At 42.9% G+C, this 20,289-nt stretch overlaps 2 protein-coding genes across 7 annotated transcripts in view; one reads left to right on the forward strand and one right to left on the reverse strand.

Annotated features, from left to right (window-relative positions):
* FBXL6 (F-box and leucine rich repeat protein 6) overlaps window positions 1-12,982 on the reverse strand; it is a 108,226-nt gene extending 95,244 nt beyond the window's left edge. Inside the window, exon 1 of one of the 4 annotated variants that reach the window (XM_069221109.1) lies at window positions 12,895-12,982. The gene's annotated coding sequence lies outside the window, so the exon portion shown is untranslated. Of the gene's footprint in view, window positions 1-12,351; window positions 12,547-12,894 lie in introns of those variants that run through there. The other 3 variants (XM_069221108.1, XM_069221106.1, XM_069221107.1) reach the window with 3 other exon arrangements.
* Window positions 12,983-13,020: 38 nt separating this feature from the next.
* SLC52A2 (solute carrier family 52 member 2) overlaps window positions 13,021-20,289 on the forward strand; it is a 139,746-nt gene continuing 132,477 nt past the window's right edge. The window contains exon 1 of one of the 3 annotated variants that reach the window (XM_069221113.1): window positions 13,021-13,158. The gene's annotated coding sequence lies outside the window, so the exon portion shown is untranslated. The other 2 variants (XM_069221112.1, XM_069221114.1) reach the window with 2 other exon arrangements.

Here is a 20,289-nt window from a genome sequence, read left to right on the forward strand (position 1 = left end):
ATCAAATCACTCATAAAGCTCTCTCTTATACTTGGTAATAGTCCATATCCTGTTACACAATAGTATGGCGGCTTCAATTTATAACATACTGCAATGTTCTTGTTTTTTTTAAAGGTCCCAACATCTTTAGGTAATGTAATTGTGTGCCTTATGTAATGACTAATTTATATTAAAACGCGCTCTAGCACCTTCGGGTTAAAGGAGGTTATTGTCGCAGTAGACCCTATGGGTCCCACTGACATCCCCTGCTTCCTGAGCTGCAGCTTGCTGCCTCAGACTTTCTGGAGTAGGACATGCCTTCTGTTCTAGGCTAAGTTCCTCCCTTGTGGGTCCTCCTGCACATAAGAGCTCAGCTGTATCAGCTTTTAGCTCCTCTGGTGCAGGTTCCCCCCAAGGGGAAGGTTCCTCTCCCTCAGGAGTGGGATCCTCATCAGAAGCCTGAACAGGAGGTAACTTTTTACCCTGCCTGGCTCTCTTTTTGGGAGCTCCCTGTGCCATTTTTCCAAGATCCAGTGTTCCTTGCTCTCCCTGCTTCTTGGCATGTGCTCTGGTTAAAGCAAAGATGTGCCAAGGGATACCCAGCATTGCTGCATGAGCTTCCAACTCCACTTCAGCCCAAGCTGAAGTCTCCAAATCATTACCTAACACACATTCTACAGGCAGATCAGTGGATATCAGATCTTTCTTGGGCCAGTAACCCCCACCACCCTCCCAGCTAAGATCAACAATAGCCATGGGGTGGCACTGAGTATTGTTGTGAGCTTCAGTAACCTTGAGAGTGTGACCAAGTAGGTGTTGTTCAGGTGACACCAGTTTTTCAGTTACCACTGTGACACTGGCACCTGTGTCACTGTAGGCCTCAGCCTCAACACCATTGATAAGGGGATGCTGCCTGCACTTACCCATATTAAAGAGACAAGCAGGTAAGGTGGCAAGGTCAATGCTAACCTCAGAGACCAATACTGCCTCAGTGGTCTCTCTGAGTAACACAGAGCACACTGCAGTTCCCAGGGTGAGCCCAGCTACGCTCTTGGACTCACTAGTGCTACCACTGCTATTGCTAGAGGCACTCGGGGTAGAGGTGGGAGTGGTAGCAGCAGGCTTGGTGCTCTCTTTATGACAGGTGCTGTCATCCATCCCACGGCCCAATGTTTCTTGTGGGAAGAGGAAGAGGATTTAGACCCACCCCCAGAAGAGTTTTGCAGCCTGAGGAAGACTCTTTCTTGTCTTTAGATTTGTACCCACCTTTGTCCTGATTCTTGGAAGAATACTTCTTCTTTAGGTCACCCCATGGGGGAGTTTTTCTACCCACCGTGGTGAAAACCCATTTGTCTGCCATCTTTCCCAGTTCTTGGGGAGTGGTCAGATCTGAGTCTACCGGGTACTGATGCAGTTTATCGGATATGCAATTATTAAAAATTTGCTCTCTCACAGGAAGATTGCACAAGCCCTGATAATCATGCACAGTGTTGTCATGCAACCAGCCTTCTGGGTACTTGACAGAGCTGTCCACGAAATCTACCCATTCCTGGGGGAATTGAATTACTTCCTAGTCTCCCTGAATTTTATCCTATATTCCTCTGTGCATAATCCAAATCCATCAAGGAGTGCATTCTTAAGTGTTTGATAACTGTCTGCATCCTCCTCCCTGACAGTGAAGTGTTTGTTGCTGCCTTTGTCAGAAAAGGAAAGCGACAAGATGGCTGTCCATTGTCTTTGAGGGACCGTCTGTACCTTACAGGTCCTCTCCAAGGCAGTGAACCACTTGTGAATGTCATCCCAACCTTGTAAGATGGGACCATCTTACTTAGGTTCCTGGAGTCATAGGAGTCCTCAGTGACCCTGGTGTCCCCAAAGCTGTTGCTGCCACCATGGGGTGTTAGCCCCAAATTCAGCCTTTCCCTGACCACTGCTAAGGCCTTCCTGTCCAGGGTTAACTGTTGCTGCTGTATCCTCAGTCTGGCCTCTTCTAGCCTCAGTTTGCTGAACTCCCTATCTAGGGACTTTCCCTCTGAGCTAGACTGGTTAATCTCATCAGATAAAGCTGAGACATGGGTGTGGACAGGTGAGAAGAATCTACCCCTCCTCCCGGAGACCCTTTGCACAACCCCGGGAGCAAAAGTGGGCCTACTAGTTGGACCCCCTTTTCAATGCCATGAGTGCTCCCTACACACGTCCCATGAGGTGTGTTCCCTGGTTTCTTCCTGGCCCTCTCCATCGAAATCTAGGTCTACCCTATCTAATATTGGAGGGTCAGTCTCTCCCTCCTGCTCTTCCTGGTCTACAGTGCTCTGGCTATTAGTCTGGAGGGACAATGCTAGGAGTAGAGATGTGATGGGTTTCTCCCTGCCTTCAGCTGCCTAGAAGCACATATCTCCCTCAATTCCTGAAAGCTGAGGCCCTCATACTGGCCAGGAGCAGAAGAGGTTGATGCAGAGGAGTCCTGGTGGAGTCTTGCAAGCCAAATCTGGTGACCCACCCACAAGGGAGTCACTAAATAGCCCTAACAGGTGGCTTGGTCACTCTGAATGGTGACCACCTATCAGGGGAGAGTCACTGGTGTCAGATATCTGTCCTGACCCCCCAGATGCTCCCAGAGGCATCTTCCAAGATGGCAGAATCAAGTGGCCACGTGGAGGAGGTCTGGGCATCACCCCTGGGGAGTTGATGGACAGGGGAGTGGTCACTCCCCTTTCCTTTGTATAGTTTCACACCACTACATGGACCAGAGGTCCTTGGACTGGTGCAAACTGGATTATGCAAGGAGGGCACCAAATGTGTCTTTCAAAACAAGCCAGCCTTAGGAGCCCCCTGAGTGCATGGACACATGCCACTTACACTTATACTTACATTAGTACTGCGGTATGATTCTGACATGTTTGATACCAAACATGCCTATGTTTGGATTTACCGGTATGTAGCTGGACAACAGATAGTGGGTGACCTGTGGCCACTACATGGGTAAAATGGCTTCCCTGTACTTAGAATGTAGGAGTGCCCTTACACAAAGGGACATGCAATCTGCCCTTTGGGCTGGAAGGGTCTACCATAGGGTTGGGTACCTAAGTACCAAATACTAGTGACTTACTGGGGTAGACCTATATGCCAATTGTGGGGTTTAAAGGGTACCAAAGCAAACACATTTCGAGGAGAGAGCACAATCACTGGGGTCCTGGTTAGCAGGATCCCAGTGAAAACAGTCCAAACAGACTGATAGCAGGCAAAAAGTGGGGGTAACCATGACAACAAGAGTGGACTTTCCTACAGTAAGAAAAGAGATTAGACTTATGTGAAATTGCAGAAAGGGGGGTTACATTTTTAGGGAAATGCACTGCCACTCAGGTAAATGATGATGGTGATAGACAGGTTTGCACCTTGGCATATGTCTTGCTTAGGCCTTCTCAGAGGCTGTTCAGACTGAAAGTCAGACTAGTAAGCTCTGAGCCTCATATACAAATATTTTGCAAGCATTCAATGGTATTGGCATACACTTATAATCTCTATTGCTTACCTGGCTGCAAAGGACTAAACAAATTCTTAAACAGAGCAGCCCTGGAGTGGCTTGAAGCTCACCAACGTGAACTGTTATGCTACCCAATAACTATCGAAGAAATAAAAGCAGTAATCAAGCCCATGAGGATCGGATCCAGGAATGGGGAGATGGCTACCCTGCCAAATTCTATAAAGAGTACACCAAGGAGATTTCTCCTTTCCCACTCGCAGTGCATAATGACTCATTTAAAAACAGAATTTTAGCTCCGAATACGTGTAAGGCAATAGTTATCTCAATCTATAATTAAAGCGTAACAAAACACCACAGAAATGTGACTCATACATCTACTGTCACGCCTTAATGTTCACAATAAGACTCTGGCTAGAATCCATGTCATTAGGTTGCTCAAGCTACTTCCGGCTTGGTAGATCCAGACCTACCTGTATACATCCCAGGACACTCTACAGCAGATCGTTTACGCACCTTATGTGCTATCACTCACTGGATTGACCCAGATGTAGAGGCAGTGCCCACCATTTTGGATGCAGGTAAGACGTTTCATTCTATAGAATGGCAATTTCTTTACAGTGATTGAGTGAACAAGAGCTATGATTAAATGCTAGCCAATATTAAAGGTTTGCAGCCTTCCCTGATAACAATCCATTGAGGTACTACACAGGTCTGTCTGTTATCGTCCATACTTTTTGCCCTGATGGAGGAACCCCCTGCTGGTATTTTCAGACAATACCACCATCAGAGGGATATCATGTTTGTCTCCTGTAAAACAGTTCGTTCAATGTATGCTGACAACCGTCTCTTACTAGTAAAACAGCCTAAGAGAAATCATGACCACAAGATTATAGAGATAAATCTGTTTGGCAGGAAGTCTGACTTGAACATAAATTGGTCAAAGCTGGTAATGCTCCCACTGACCACCTGTACATCAGACCCTGGCCGGCAAGTACCACGGAAATGGAATTGGAGCCAGTGAGATACTTAGGTATTCAATGCCACTAGGACACGACAGTCATAATCAGAGAAACCGATGGGCTGGGTACGACCTCCATCACTACGCTGATAGAACAATGGATCAAACTGCGATTCGCTGTTAGTGCAGAATCTCATTAACGAAAATGGTGCTCCTCCCAAAGCTAATATATTTATTTTAAAATATCCAGACTCCACTAAACAGGGCCCTCAAGATGACTGAGGGTGTGCTTGGGATGGGAGGAAAAAGATGGGAGGAAAAAGAAAGGAGAACAGGATATAGAAAACCGTAAAAACTAGATAAAAGCAACAAAAAGGCACACAAAAAACGGTGAGAAAGCAAAAAGAAAGCAGTGAAAATGAAGGAAAGCAATGAGAAGGCAGTGAGAACCAGGATAAAGCAATGAGAAGGCATACAATAAAACGAGGAAAAAAGCAAGGAGAAGGCAGTGAGAAAAGAGGAAAGGGAAGAGAAGGCACGAAAAAGGGGAGCAAAGGGAAAGCAGTGAGAACAAGGGGAAAGCAAGGAGAAAGGAGTGAGAACGAGGGAAAGAATGCACACAAAAAAACAAAGTGAAAAGCAAAGGGAAAGCAATGAGAACATGGGAAAAGCAAGGAGAAGGTACACAAAAAAGGGTGGAAAAAGCACGGAGAAAACAGTGAGAGAACGAAGGAAAAGCAAGGAGAAGCCACACAAAAAAGGGCGGAAAAAGCAAGGTGAAAGTAGGGAAAATTAGTGAAAAGCAAGGAGAGGGGACTTAAAAAACACGGGAGAAGAAGCAAGGAGAAGACAGGAGCAAGAGGGATGCAGCAGCATGGGGGAGAGAGTGGCCTTTTTAAAAACAATTTGCCGCAGATTTGGGGATCCACTGCAATTCCGTGGCAAAAATGACCCCTTCTTTTTTTCTTATATTTTTCTTGGGACTTGGCTGAGTCCCAAGATGGCTGCCAGCACTTGGTTGAAGTGCTGGCAGCCAATCAGATCTCAGCATGAGATCTGCCGGATGCACAGAGGATCCGCGTCCACAGATATTCAATTTATTTTCCTTTAAGAAACTCCCAAACTACTGAACAGATTTACACCAAATTACAAAAAAAGTGCTCTTTCTGCACCAAGAGCTGTGTACAGTATGAATTCTGCCATCAGTGTAATTTAGTAGAGCTAAAGGAGTCCATGTACCTTCCATCCTTCATTGAGGACTCTCTGCAGAACTGAATCTTGTTTTGCTTCTGAGGCCCGATCAGTGGTGCTTATGGTCAATGTTTCTAATCACAGTTTCCAAAAAATTTAAATGCCAGTGAGTCATAGCACCAGATTCACAAGGGTAAATTTGGTCATAAGTTTAGAACCAAATTTAACTTTCTTGTGTCTGCCAGGAATCACAAAGATATTCCTGGATGGTATAAATACATTATAAGCACAGATTTCTCTGCTACAAATACAAGGAAATCAGCAATCAGGAATTCCACATAAGGGGTGTTAAGTGGGTATTCCAAGGGGGGGGGTTGCCTCAAGTTTGGGAACTCTCACAAATATGTATATTTGCTGGCATTCCTAAACTGCTATTTGACTGCTTTCCACCCTGGACGAGCACAAGCAGAGATTTTACTCCAGCAAATGGCTGGAGGAATTCCCTTTCTAGTGTGGAAAGAGGAACGCATGCCCCACATTTGGTAGCGGAGTTAAAAAAGGACTTTTCTCCACGACAAAAAGAAAGGAAAAAAACGTGTGCGTTTGAACAAGGTGCTCTATTCTCCCAATGTGGGCTACTCTGCTACGGAAAACGTAGTATAGAGGGAAGAGGAGCCCCTGGGCATAGTTATGTGATGTTATCAGAAGTACAACTAGAACACTGCTCCTAGTGTAGCTTTCCATACATACTTATGGGAATTTTTAGGAATTCCAAAATTTAGTAAATCTTTACCCATATAGCATAACTGTGGGGGTGTAGATTTCTTACTTGTTTTGTAAATCGCTCCCATTGGGTTTGACCAGTGTTCAGGGAAGTCTTAACAGATCGATTGTGTGGTGTATGCGTTTCCCATTGTGGAGGTATGGGAGAGAGGACAATTGCATGTAGTGGGTGCTATGTAGGGGACAGTGAAAGTTAACTTTTTTGGTTTATCTAAACAGAGGAAATTCCTAAGGGCTGAGCACACATAAAGTGGGTCAAGAATGGAAGAGAAGCTATCCCTGTAGAATATGTTTTTGAACTGTGCATTCATAAAAGCATCCTAAGGCCAGGAAGTCTGCTGCTAAAATCCAATACACCAATAGTACAAACCAGGTGACATCAAAACATTTGGGGGCAAGTCCAATAATAGCTGTACTGTGCTGAGCTTCTACCTACTGGATTAAGGCCCAACCAGGTCGATACTTTAAACATGTAAATACATTTGTAAGGAGCTCTGGCAATAATCTACAAGATTACACATACACGCTCATTGTCCAAATATTATATTTCATTATGATTTATTCACAACTCTGAGTTTTAAAAAATGTTTCTATTCATATAAATCTGTTGTTGCAACGTGTAAGAACACATTGTAAAAACTTTTTGGGATCGTTTTGGAATGTTTTATTTAGGAAAAGGAGTTGTGAGTAAATCATAATGAACCATAATATGTAGACAATGAGCAATAATGCGTAATCTTCCAACTCATTGCCAGAGCTCCCTTACGAATGCAATTACACGTACAAACACAGACTTTCAAGCCACGATCACAATTGGAGCCTTCATTTGAGAGCATGCAGGTGTTGACCCAAGATGCGGATGAAACGATAACTCTGCATAGTGCAGGTAAACTACAGAATGTAACACATTAAGCATGGAGGACAACATAGCAAATGTACAGCACACACTGAGGGCCTGCTTACTCCATCACAAATGTAACGGATATCCCATCCGCTGAATTACAAGTTTCATAGGATTCACCTTTAATAAATGTTGGCCCCGTGGCAGTACTTGTAGAGCGGGCTGTATGAATGGTCACTCTTCATCCAAAAAGATTTCTTTGGTGGAAATGAGACCCTCATCAGAATGACTTACCTTATTTCCAGTCCCTTATCTGCAAGGGTTATCAAGGACGTTTATGAACATGTTTCATGGTTCATTGATGATATTATAAGCAATTGACTTGATCAAACTGTAGTTCTGAAGGAAGCATGTTTCACCCCCTAAATATTACTTAAAAATATCTTTGCTAGTTTAGACCCCAAAAACGACTGGGCTATCCGTGGTATGCTGTGGCTAATAAAATTAAGAGAACAGCAGACCTACAATTACAGAAGTCTCTGTAAGCGAACAATATACTAGGTGATGAACCATATGGGTTCCGTCCCAAAAGAGGCACTGAAGCAGCCTTGCTGAAATGGAAAACTTCACTGTGGACATTATCCGCTCAGGTGACTGATTTGCGCTGTCTTCGGATGTTTAAGCGCCTTAGACCCTAAGACACTGTTGAGTAGAAAAAGGGGGATGGTCAGGATGTCAGAGACTGCTAGCAAATAGATGTAGTCTTTTCACGATCAAAGGAAAGACAGAGTGCCTGCTGGTTGTTCTGAGGCTGCATAAATTATTACAGGGGTACATGGAGTTTCTACGCTTGCCTCTCCTACTTTGTGTACATTTCAACCCTACACCAATTCCTGACAGGTCTAGTTGTAGGGTTTCAAAAATATGTTGATAGCACACTGACTGTTTTCCATCTCTTTCATGATCCAACTGTAGATGAGTGGAATGTGATGAAATGTTTATTACATTGTTAATGAGATGGATGGACATTAATTAGTGAAGTCTGAATGCAGCTAAGATACAGGTTCTGCTCAAAACCTGCAGTGGAACAGATCTACTTACACTTCTATAAGAGTTAAAAATGTTGTTGCCTCAGTCAGTGGAAGGTTAGGTCACTAGGACCCTCTTTCAATTCGAGAATGTCTATGGACAGTATCAAGGAATCTGCACTGGCTGCTTGTGGCATCCCGAGGGAAATTAAAAACTTTTGTGACTGTTTACAAAGCAAGAGGGGTGAATACTCCCAGATTTGCCCAACTAAAATATGTGAAAAATGTATTGGGGGCCCGGCCAAGTCCTCTTGTGGTCCAGGTAAGACCACTCTAGTAGCCACTCTACCTCGATAAAATGATTGTTCCACAGAAACCAAACCCACAGTCCATTGAGACCCAGCACTGCCAGAACCGCTACCAGTTCTCAAAATGTTTCTTCACAAATCCAAAACATGAAATCTTCCTAAGCTATGATAGTATGTTGACTCAATGCATACGGTACTGTTCCAAAGAACTATAAAATACTCCATTTCCGACACTTCCGAAACCTCCTGTAAATTGAACCTTGAGCCTTAACACTTATGAATAATGAAAATGCACCACGGTTACACATTTTGCATCATGGGCTCATTCCCTGACAGTATCTCTGTGAGCTGTTGAGAGTATTTACAGTGGTGTGCATATATTAGACTTTCCTCTATCTTAAATAGCTTGCAACACTCTATAAGTGATACATACAGAGTAGCTACTTACTCAACAATCCGAGAAGCGCCATGGACCTCGCAAGAGGTATAGAAAGAGCTGCATGTAACAATTAAATAGGTATTGTTCTGCTGACTGCTGTACAGCACCTGCTCTGAGCTTTTAAAGCTATGCACAGATTGTACTGAGATGCAATGTATGTGTTCTATGATGCTGTATGCACTGTGTGCTGTGCTACACACTCTGGACTCACTGTACCGTACTCTACATGCTCTTTGCTGTTTTAAACTGTACCACGGTCTGCGCTCAGAGTGAAATGTGCTGCAGTGCACGTGCTCGCTGCTGCTGTACTATCTGTGCTCATTGTGCTCTGCGTGCTGTGTTACAGCCTCAGAGCTTGACTCACTGCGCTGCACCATGCTCAGTGTGCTCTGTGCTGTGTTACAGCCTCAGAGCTTGACTCACTGTGCTGCACCATGCTCAGTGTGCTCTATGCTGTGTTCCATCTCTGCTTTACTTTTGTGACGATATATGAATCTTTCCCTCAGCCAAGGAAAGTTTCCTGATTGCCTCAAACCTGGACGAGTTACCCCAAAACTGGACGAGTTACCCCAAAACTGGACAAGTTACCCCATGCTTTAAAAAACCCTCTGCCGATGTGAACAACCTCAACAATTTTCATACTTACTCCAACCTTCCTTTCCTTGCAAAAAATCACAGAAAGACGTATGACGGATCCATGTATCCATCCCATCCAAGACAACAACCTTCTAGACGAATATCAATTTGGTTTAGATCAAGGCTGCGGCACTGACACAGCACTGCTCTAGGTGGTCGCTGGTGACCTTCATAGCCCACATTCAGGCATCTCCTATCCCCTGATTGTTCCCACCCTATTGATGGCCTTTGATACAGTAAATCACTGTATGCTTCTTGATACGCTCAAAAATCAGGGCTCGAATATTATTAGTATGCTGATGGCACCAACTGTACTTAGAAGCAGTGCTTAGACTGGTGATTACAGGTGGGCCCACTGACACTTATTTTTCCTTTTCAGACTTTATCTTAGAACAGGGAAAATAGAACAGGGTGAAAGAAAGACGAAGAGATAGACTGAAAAGCAGTGACAAAGAGAGAAAGCAGGGATGAAAGAGAAACTGCAAGAGTGAGATAAAGGGGCAGGGAGTGTCTGGTTGTGGATGAAAGAGGTGGCCTATGGTAGAATCAAGACTAAGTAGCCTTGGTATTCGGCCTCAGCCCCACCTCTTCCCCAGAACACCAGACTTTGATGGCCACGAGATTTTAAGCAAAAGCTTGAGCTCCAGTGCACACTGATTTACATTAAGCACTGCTTAAAGGTCTCCTTTCCAAATGACATCTCACACCTTGCCAACATGATAATCGAAATTTAAGACTGGATGGCTTCCCCTCATTTAAAACAGAACATTTCCAAAACTAAATTCCTTTTCCTTCTTTCCTCATTGAAATCACCATTCCCAGTACAATCCTGAATGGACACACTCAACACCCTTTGAAACTAAAGCAACTACTGTTGATAGTGCTGAATCCCTTAGACCAGTGGTTCCCTGTGGTCCTGGGACCCCTGGGGGTCCGCAATGCCTTCTCAGGGGGTCCGCGACTGCTTAGAAAATTAAAAAATATTAACAAATATTGACAAATTAGCTCCCCAGCTTCCAGTAATGACTCAGGCGGGGGTCCCTGGATTCCAATGATGATTCAGTGGGGGTCCCTGGGTTCCATTAATGTTAAAGTGGGGGTCCACAGAAATCAAAAGGTTGGAAACCACTGCCTTAGACTCCTCCTAGAGAAAATGGTCAACTTACAATCATAAATCAACACCTTGGCCAGAAAGGCTTGCTTCTAATTGTGTCTTTTCTGGGGAATTTTCTGCTACATTCCACAGCAAGATTTCCAAAATTCTTGTTCAATCATTACTGGTGCTATCCAGAATTGACTACTGTAACTCTCTCTTGATGGCTCTTGCACGATTGTTCTCACCCCTCTTAAACCAATTCAACATGCTGCAGTACGCCTTGTATACGCGGCTAAAAAGAATGCCCATATGTACCCTTCTGTGGCAAATAAGTCACTTCAGGAAGGTGACCAGAATAGCGCACAGCAGGTCTGAAGGATCAATCAAACAATAAATCAATAAGGATTTATAAAGGGCAGCAAACCACTCGGGGGGGTCTCAAGGCCCTGGCGTTGCTAGCTGCTTCGCGGGCCTCCGTTCATTTGAACAACCATCAAGGGATCAGTAGCAGCTGAACTTACAGAACCAAACTCCTTCAGGAAGTGGAATACAAACTGAAAAGTCACAAATACAGAAAATACAACTGAGGAGGGACAAGGAATGTTAAACACAATAAGGAATCTTACAGAAGTGAAGGAGGATGAGTGACATCTCATCACACACACACACAACACCTTCACGTGCTGCCCACTGAAGCCAGGAAATAAAACAAGTTGGCTTGTATCACTCAAGTGGTAAAGGTGATAGATACCCTCATGCTTTGCCACACTTAAATGGCTGAAGAAAAGTATCTGGGTTCTCCCTCTGTCTGCCCAGAAGACAGTAATCCAAGCTTTACTCCTGTCTCGACTGGATTACGGTAATATTCTCTATCTGAGCATTGACCAAGCTCAGATTCGCAGCTTTCAGACTGTTCAAAATGCAGCAGCTCGCCTTCTGTTCGGCCTTCCAAAATCTGCGCTGACCACCCACCTCTAGCGAGAGCTTCACTGATCACAATCTCCAAGCGCATTCAATTGAAGGCATTATGTTCTGTCTTTAAAGCCAGAATGATTTATTCAGGAGTTAATATTTCCTTATTCCCTGTCCCGATCCTTGCGTTTTCAGCATCTGGCATTGTGTACGATTCCCAGGTTTTGCCTGACTCGAATGGTTGGCCGGTCTTTTCTCAGTTCTGGGCCCTAAGTTTTGTAACTCTCTTCCAACTTCTCTAAGAAATTGTTCCACATTTTCTATCTTTTGTAAGCTCTTGAAGACAGGGCGTTTTTAATTTGGAAGCAGTCTTTCGTTGTGGCTATGGCTTAGCGCCGGGAGACCATAATTTGGGTAGCTGTGCGCTTTATAATTAAAAAAAAAAAGAAATCTGTCAAATCACTCATAAAGCTCTCTCTTATATACTTGGTAATTGTCCACACAACATGTTACACAATATTATGTCTGCTTCAATGTATACCAATGTTCTTGGTTTATTTAAAGGTCCCAACATCTTTAGGTAATGTAATTGTGTGCCTTATGTAATGACCGATTTATATTAAAACGCGCTCTAGCACCTTCGGGTTATGTCGGATATATATTATCGTAGATAGATAAACATGACCATTATATTACATTTTGCGAGTGCTTGTTTTGCGTAGTGGTTATGCCACAGTTGACTGTGTAGCTCGCAGTGCTGCCTTTCTCTACTCACAGCGCCCAGAAGCCCCGACGCCCACCGACCCCGGCGCTTTTCGTCCTGCTTTTGTTTACCTGCTCCAGAAACGCGTGAGAGCGCAGCTCCAGGGGCGGGCCCAGCTCTGCTTCCGGTATACTATTGGCCAATAGGATAAGAGTCGAGCGCTCTCGGACACGCCTACTGCCCGGAAAGGGCACCTTGGAGTGGCCAAACCGGCATCGCAGCGTGACTGGAGCCGTCTAACACGCTTTATACAAAATAAACAGACGCTTAAATAGTAACAATATTTTCTATTGCTTGAGACCTCTTTTTTTGGTATTAAGTAATCACTGTACTAAACTGTGTTTGTAACGATTTTGAAAGGTGCTATGTGTATATCATTGACTATATAAATATATGAAAATCATAGCCAGGCGCGTTTTATTCGGTTTGCTTTAGCTGGCTCGGTCATTCCGTTTCCAATAACGTCCAATCCGCACCTTCTAAGATGGCCGCCGGCGTCGCTGCCGTCTCCAGGTTGTAGGCGCGGCTGAAGCCCGGTAGGGCTGCTGGAGCGCGAGCCCCCGCGTGCTAGACATGCCGCCACAGGCCGGTAGCCGAGGACGGAAGAAAGACTGCGGCGCGCGGCGCAGAGACGGACCACGGACCGTAGCGCCGCGAAGCCGCCGGGCAGCTGAGCACGCGCAGGTGTGACGGGGTGGTGAAGGAGTGGTTCCCCGGAGGAGGAGACATCAAGGAGGCAGGTGAGACGAAGCGGTGGTCCTGCTCAGTGGGTTGTTCCGTTGGTCTGTATGATCTGAGGGGGTCCGGGGTTCGGTCCTCGGCGGGGCCGCGCGCTGGTGTTTGTTTTAAATAATCCCACATAACCAGGCTAACAGGTTGTTTTATGATAATATGCCTGATTAGGTCTCAAGCACAGGCGGCACCATTTCTAAAGTGATGGGGGCTATGAAGTGCTGCCCCTTGCCCCCCCCCATGTTCTGGGGGTCCCCGAAGTGGGCGCCGGTGACCCCCCACTCTCAAGGTCAAGGGCACCAGGTCTTGAGTAGTTTACAGTAACCAGCTACACAGCTGTACGGACGTCACAGTGACCTGTCACTCCTGGGTGTCAACCCTTGGGGTCTCACAGGAGGGGCCCTGGGGCAGGAGGGGGGCAGGACCTTTGAAGTGCAACTGAGTGAAGGGTGTTTTTAGGTCCTAAAAAATTTACGAGATAGTAGCTGAAAAAAGGTAAAGCAATGTATCTGACTCTTGCATGTGCACTAAATCATTTAGTGCACACAAGCATGGGAGCCCTATATAAACACCACTGCCTTTAACTCTCTGACTCCATAGCAGGACCCTCCTCTGGCCTCATAGCTGGGTCCTCCTCTGACCCCATATCAGGCCTCCCAACCCTTTTGCTGGGTCCTCCCTGACCCCATAACAGGCCCCCCTCTGACCCCATAGCAGGGCCTCCCTCTGACCCTATAGCAGGGTCCCCCTCTTATCACTGTGTCCCCTTCTTATCACTGTGTCCCCTTCCATAGCTGTCAACTGGCCCCATGTCTTGAAGGTGACCTTCAGCGTGGCATTTTAGTAGGCAGGAGTTCAAATGGCCAGATTATCAATATCTTTGTCTGAAATGGTGACTCTCCCTTGCAGTTAGTGCAAATGCAAGTCAGCATTGAAGCCATGTGTATGAATGCATGATTTAGTTTTGTATTGCATTTAAATGAATCCATTACAATAAATAATGTCGTTAGAAAAATAAAAAACAATTAAAAAGAAGCTACAATTTCTGTATACAGGATTACACTATTCTGTGGTTCAGTGAGAAATCTTCTATAAAATCACTGAAAATTATGTGAGAAAAAGGGACTGTTTTAACAATTTATAAGCAAGATCCACACATTTAATTAGCTTCATTATCAAACAATTAGTTTCAAGTGTAAAACATCTGATACCTTTTATTTGTTCCTTTAAATGTATTATGAAGGTTTTTTTCTCCGTGATTCTAATAATTTGTGGATATAAACAGATTATATGCACTAAAGTCTCCACTTTATACCCACAGAGTTTGAAACATGACTGCCTAATAAATACATTGCTGTTTCCGCAATCCTTTAATCTGTGTTAATGAAACCATCTGAAGTAGTTCTTTTTTGTTGCTGAGTTTAAAACCATATATGTACATTCTTGTCTTTTTACTGAATAAGAATCCGGTATTAGCTCAATGTATTTGTCCTTCAACCAGGAATCCAGATCAATTGTTTGGTTATAGTCCCTCAAAGTGTTGCTTATTATGCCTTTATATTTAGGATTACTTGCATTTAGGATTACTCATACTTAGTAAATCCAATGAAGAAAGATTATAATCCTGTAAGCATTTTTCAATGCTGGTTACATTTAAATCTGCATTATATTTTAGTTTTTTTTTAATTCGACAAAGATTAAACTTTTAAAGGTATCTATAGTGGCTATAAGGCAGTCACAGACATTATTAATCAGTGTGGCAATATGAAGAGTACTCAATGATGGAAAGTTATATACCTGTTTGATATTACAATGTTGTGTTGAGGTAGAGCGATGGAACAAGGATCTGATATTTTGAATGTAAGTTTTATTTAGCTCTTATTCTTTTAGGGTTGAATATCAGAGATGCGTATAGAAGTGAGGTGACTAGTTTAGAATTCAAGGCTGTGATGGAAGGACCAATGTTTCCACCGCCATCAATATTTCCAAATCTTTTGATGGATTTGGTTATGTTGTGTAGCCATTTTAGTTATAGTTCCATGCATGTTATTTTAACACACAAGGCCGCTGTGCACTTTAACCTAGATATATTTTATTCAGCTTGTTTTATTATTATTACAATAACAATTTTTACGGTCTTGTTTTATTTTCATCTATCTAACTGTTTTTGCCTAAGCCAGCACTCTGTTCTCAAACAAGACATTCTTGATCACTCTGTGCTTTATTCAAGGCTGCAGCTCGGCACATTGCCGGTGAACGTGGTAGAAGTTTAGTCTCCAACATTCGTAGAAAATACACATCTTTTCATAGGGACATTTTCTCAGAACATCAGCTGTGTTATTATATAAACACTTCCTTGTCCCTTACGCGTTAGTGGGAGATTCCAGCCAGGGAACCACGACTGTATGCTGATTGCTGAATGCTTCGCTACAGATGCTAACACAGACCACAGGCCTTTGCTCAGGTATGGGGGTTGATGTCTTCCCAGGGGAACATGAAAGACAGAATTAAGAGTTTAACATGCTGTGCTCAAATTACAACCTAGATAGGAAATAGTCTATCGATCATAGTGACAATATGATAGCGTTGTTTTTATGCTTCACCCTTCTCGTCACAATTTTAATACTGTCATGTTGTGTCGTCCTGGTTATTGCAGCTCACGCTTTGCTATCTAAGATGCAGTCGTTTTATTAAACTCATTATTGAAACATATACTGCTTTTGCCTGTCATTTTTAAATGAGACTAAATTGTAGATGAGAGAACCGGATAAGACCTGAGTGACCACGACTTCCCTGAGAAGCCCTGTATGTCACGCGCTCGGCTGCCCAATCATCACTATCCTTTGGTAGAGATGAGGCACTGCTAGTTAGCCAGAGCAAAACCCGGATTAGAGCGACAGGTGTCACCCGCAGTGGGTTAGACTCAGTCTCCCACACCGCAGGCGATTCTGCTGCTCAAAATCCAGTAGTCTCATTAGAATAATGAGAGCCTACGCGACAGTTATAATAATAGGTTTTTGTTTTCTCCTTTGAATATGATCTGTCCACAATAACTTGTCATCAGTAGGTATCCCCATTCTAGTCAGAAGTCTTTACCAAGTCAAGGGACTGATCCAATCATTTTCAATCTGGCTATTTTGTATGGTTCCCAGTAATTTAGTTTTAGTTACACTTACTGTTAAACCGGTCTCAGAATTAAATGTATGTAGCCTTCACAAGTGATGTTGTATAAGCAGCCAGGAGTTCATGAGAACAGGACTAGATCGCCAGCATAGGCTAAATGAGTGATTTGTTGTTTACATAGTTTTGGTGGCACTCCTTCTCCAGAAGATAAACCTGACACGTATAATGAAAACAGCATTGGTGCTAGATTGCACCCTTGCTTTACACCATTCTGTGTGTACGTCTTCAATGATAAATTGTTCTTTGACTTTTAACCATGTTTCATTACATTAGGTAATTACAAGATATAACAGCGAGTAGTCAATTCCTCCATTTGATAATTTGCTGTGCAATCAGCCAGTGTCTACCTTAGCAAAGGCCGTACTATATATAGTCTATGTAGCAAACATAGAAAGTTTTATTTTGTTGATTGCGTAGTTTGATAACAATGTAAGGATTACACTACCATCAAAAGTTGAACATCCTTGCTGAAATTCTGTTTGGTCTGACTGTAAAGGATTTTGTTTTGTTGCCCTGGTAGATCAGTTGTGCAATACAAAATGTGCAAATATTTTTCCTTCAGCATCAAGAAGTGCTATGGGGCAATCATTTTTGGGATCATTTTTAGGTCTGTTGTTTTTTAATTGGGTCTATGAGTGAACCTTCCTATGATAATGCAATCTGTCCAGTACATAGCACTTTTGCTGAAAATAAATTATATTTTATGGTGCTCCATAACATAGAATCGGATTTCAGTACCGCAACAAGTATATTGTTCAGGCCTAGCACTTGTGACGGCTGACTCTTTTGAAATCAAATTTCCTCTTGGAACATACAAAGGGTTTTGTTGCAGCATATTCCCTTGAGGGTCATTGTAGTTGTATTGCTTGCAAATATCACTTTCATTTATACCTCCTATTGGTTTTTACAGTTGAAGAAATTGCTGGAGATTTTGTACGCATGCATTCCAAAAACAGAGTACAAAATAATTAGCTGTTTCTTACTTTTGTTATAACCTAAAGTTCAGACCATGTGTGAGCTTCATGAGCAGTCTTAATATCTTTTATAGTTTGCCTGTATTGATATGTGTTATATTTGATCTGGCTGTCTTGCACTTCTGATCTGAGATTTTTTTAGGAACGTGTTCTTATTTTCAGATGCTGCCTTTTCTCAAGAATTATTGATTGTTTCTTTGTAATCAAAAATTGATTGTTGACCTGCCAAATTGATTCTTCTGGGAGTTGAAAGAAATGCTGTTGAGGGCTGAGTACAAAAGATGTCCAAAATCGTGCATCCAAGTTTGGGGTACTTATTCTTAAATTTTGGTAATCAGAATTCTAATTATGAGTGGTTGATTGCCCCAATTTAATAGCTTTGTATTAAGAACGTAATTGCAGCATATTTACTTGTGTTAATTAAAATTACATGATTGTCATTAAGTGATAAAGGAGTCTTCCATTGTTCATGATTGTGGTATAGTAAAATGGATTGTGAATTGTATTTGCTTTCCCACCTTGATATCCTTTTGATGTTTTTTTACTCAAATAAAAGCAAGAATAATGTTTGAAGGTGACAGTTATTGTGATTTTGAGTTTGGCTACAACAAATGTTGATTTGGGTGGTCAGTCGTTAGCTACTTTTCCATTTAATGACCTGAATCACAAGTCGCATAGAAAGTTAAACAGTTAATTGATCTCAGTGGCTTTCTTCATTTTTGGTATTTTTAATCAGTGGTGGGAGGGGTCGAATTTGTACACTGCATGAGATGAATCCTCAGGCAACTCCCACGTATATGATAAAAATATGTTTTCATTAATGGGTGGTTTATTGCTGTGGACTGGTACAGTACTAGATGATGGCAATGAACCGTCACAGTTTTGTCTTATGTGAGTGTAAGTTTCTCAAGCAGTAAAATGGAATTATTATGCAGTCTGTATGAACTGCAGTTGGCTGCCTGATCGCTGAGTTTATGGTATTAGTATTAGTGTGGGTTACGTATTATCTTGTAGCACTTACTACCTCTGATGAGGTGTCGTAATTCTTTATGCTTAACAGCCGGCTGATCCAGAACCCTGGGTTGGTGTTTATTTGTTGTTGTTGTTATTGTTGGTTATTGGGAATAGTCTTGTGTTCTTAAGAAAATCATTCCATGCATTTATTCCAGTTTGGTAGATTACAATAATAGGAGTTAGGTGTGATCTTATGTGGGAGAGGGTGATATGTGAATTCATGCATTAGTTGGTTGTATTAATAGATAAGCAACAATAGATTAAGTATTGTTAGGTGGCACAGGGATGACTTTTAAAGAAGCGGTTGCAATCTTTGAAATGAGAAGTGGGCGATTTACAGATATACAGTAATTGGAATGAAGGCATCCATGCATGTAGTTAGAGCAGCCTCTGCTCAGTGAGAGGAGACATGCAGAGGATGCAAAGGAAGGAGAGCGTCACATGTTAGGAAAAGAGGAGTCGACAGTCGGAAGTTTTAACTCGAGGCCAGTTTTCATGAAGGTTTTTAAGAGATATTGTGGAGCTTTTTGAGATACTTGCATAACTGTAGAAAGGAACATTATTTGCAATTTATATCACTGTATGCCATGTGAACACCACTGTGCGCACACCATCACCTATTGGTAAATAGAATTCGAATAAATATAGTTTTATTTTCTCATAAAATCAGATGAAAGGAAAATGCAAAAACAGGAATGTTGTATATTTTGTTTGTTGGTGGTAGAGATACACCTCCCCTTTGATCCCTCAGATGAATAGGGTAGGATGAAAACAGAGCCTGTTTTAGTGCGTTTGTGTGAATTTATGCTTCTCAGGGCTGGTAGCATTCCGGCTGTAATCAGTCTGGCGCGCCCACAACATTAGCAGAATGAAGAATAAGATCTTGCATCCCGCTGTCATTCAGCTTTCCTGTTGTGGTACTTAGACACACCAGAGGAAATGCCCTGCCTGGAAACCTCCTCACATGAACAATAGAAACTGCAGTCCCACCCCTCAGACGTACCATCCACCAAACCATGGGAATGGGGGCAATACACTTCCACTGTCTCCAGCTACAGCAACATGTGGCTACGTTCTGCAGAGAGCCCATCAGTTACGTGCCTGGCATAGAGTTGCCACCTTTCTTTAAAAATAAAAGAAAAAAAAGTTATTTGGGAGAGGACATGGCGTAATGGCCAGAGCTGCCGGTTTTGGTGCAGGGGGGATCAGGTTCGAGCCTTGGCGTCGGCCCAACATCCTGTGATTCTGGGCAATTCACTTAATCTCCCCGTGCCCACGGACAGTGCCTTGAGACCCCGAAGTTACTTAATTTGTTTTATGTTTTGATGTTCAAGGTGAATGATGCGCATGTTAATAAATAAGAATTTCTGTAAAATCCTCAGTATTCTTTTTTTAACATCACAGTTTCCCCTATGTTTACTTTAATAATCATTCAGAAATAATTTTAGCTCTAAAATACTTTTAAGGCTCATAGCTTTTTATGTTTGCTTTTTCAAGTTTGTTATATAAGGGACAAATACTGGATTTGACAGATTTTCTCGACTTTTTGCCCAACCTCGCCATAAAAATACTAGTCCGGCTGATAAATTACTGGCGGGTGGCAAGCGTAGCATGACCACTCCTTTGCACACTCAGGATTTTTTGCAGGGTTCTTCCCGCTCCTGCTTCAGTGCTCCCCTTTCCCTCTCACTGGTTTTTGCTACATTGGCTTGTGGGGATCTAGCCCACGTGTGTTTTTATTTTATTTTTATTTTTTATTTTTTTTACAAATCCTTGCTTTAAGGTATAGTAGATCAGTTTTGTCGCATAAAGTGCACCAGCACATCATCCCTTATCCATTAGGTTGTTAAATGAAAAGCCATTGTTCCAGCATTGTGTCCGGGGCTGGCATTTAGTCAGCTGTTAACCTTTCTCTCAGCTGATCTTGCCCTGCCAGCAGCATCTAAGGGGCTTTGTTTGACGAAGATT

This window comes from Pleurodeles waltl, chromosome 2_2, assembly GCF_031143425.1.
Source record: "Pleurodeles waltl isolate 20211129_DDA chromosome 2_2, aPleWal1.hap1.20221129, whole genome shotgun sequence".
In the NCBI taxonomy this organism is placed as follows: Eukaryota; Metazoa; Chordata; class Amphibia; order Caudata; family Salamandridae; genus Pleurodeles; species Pleurodeles waltl.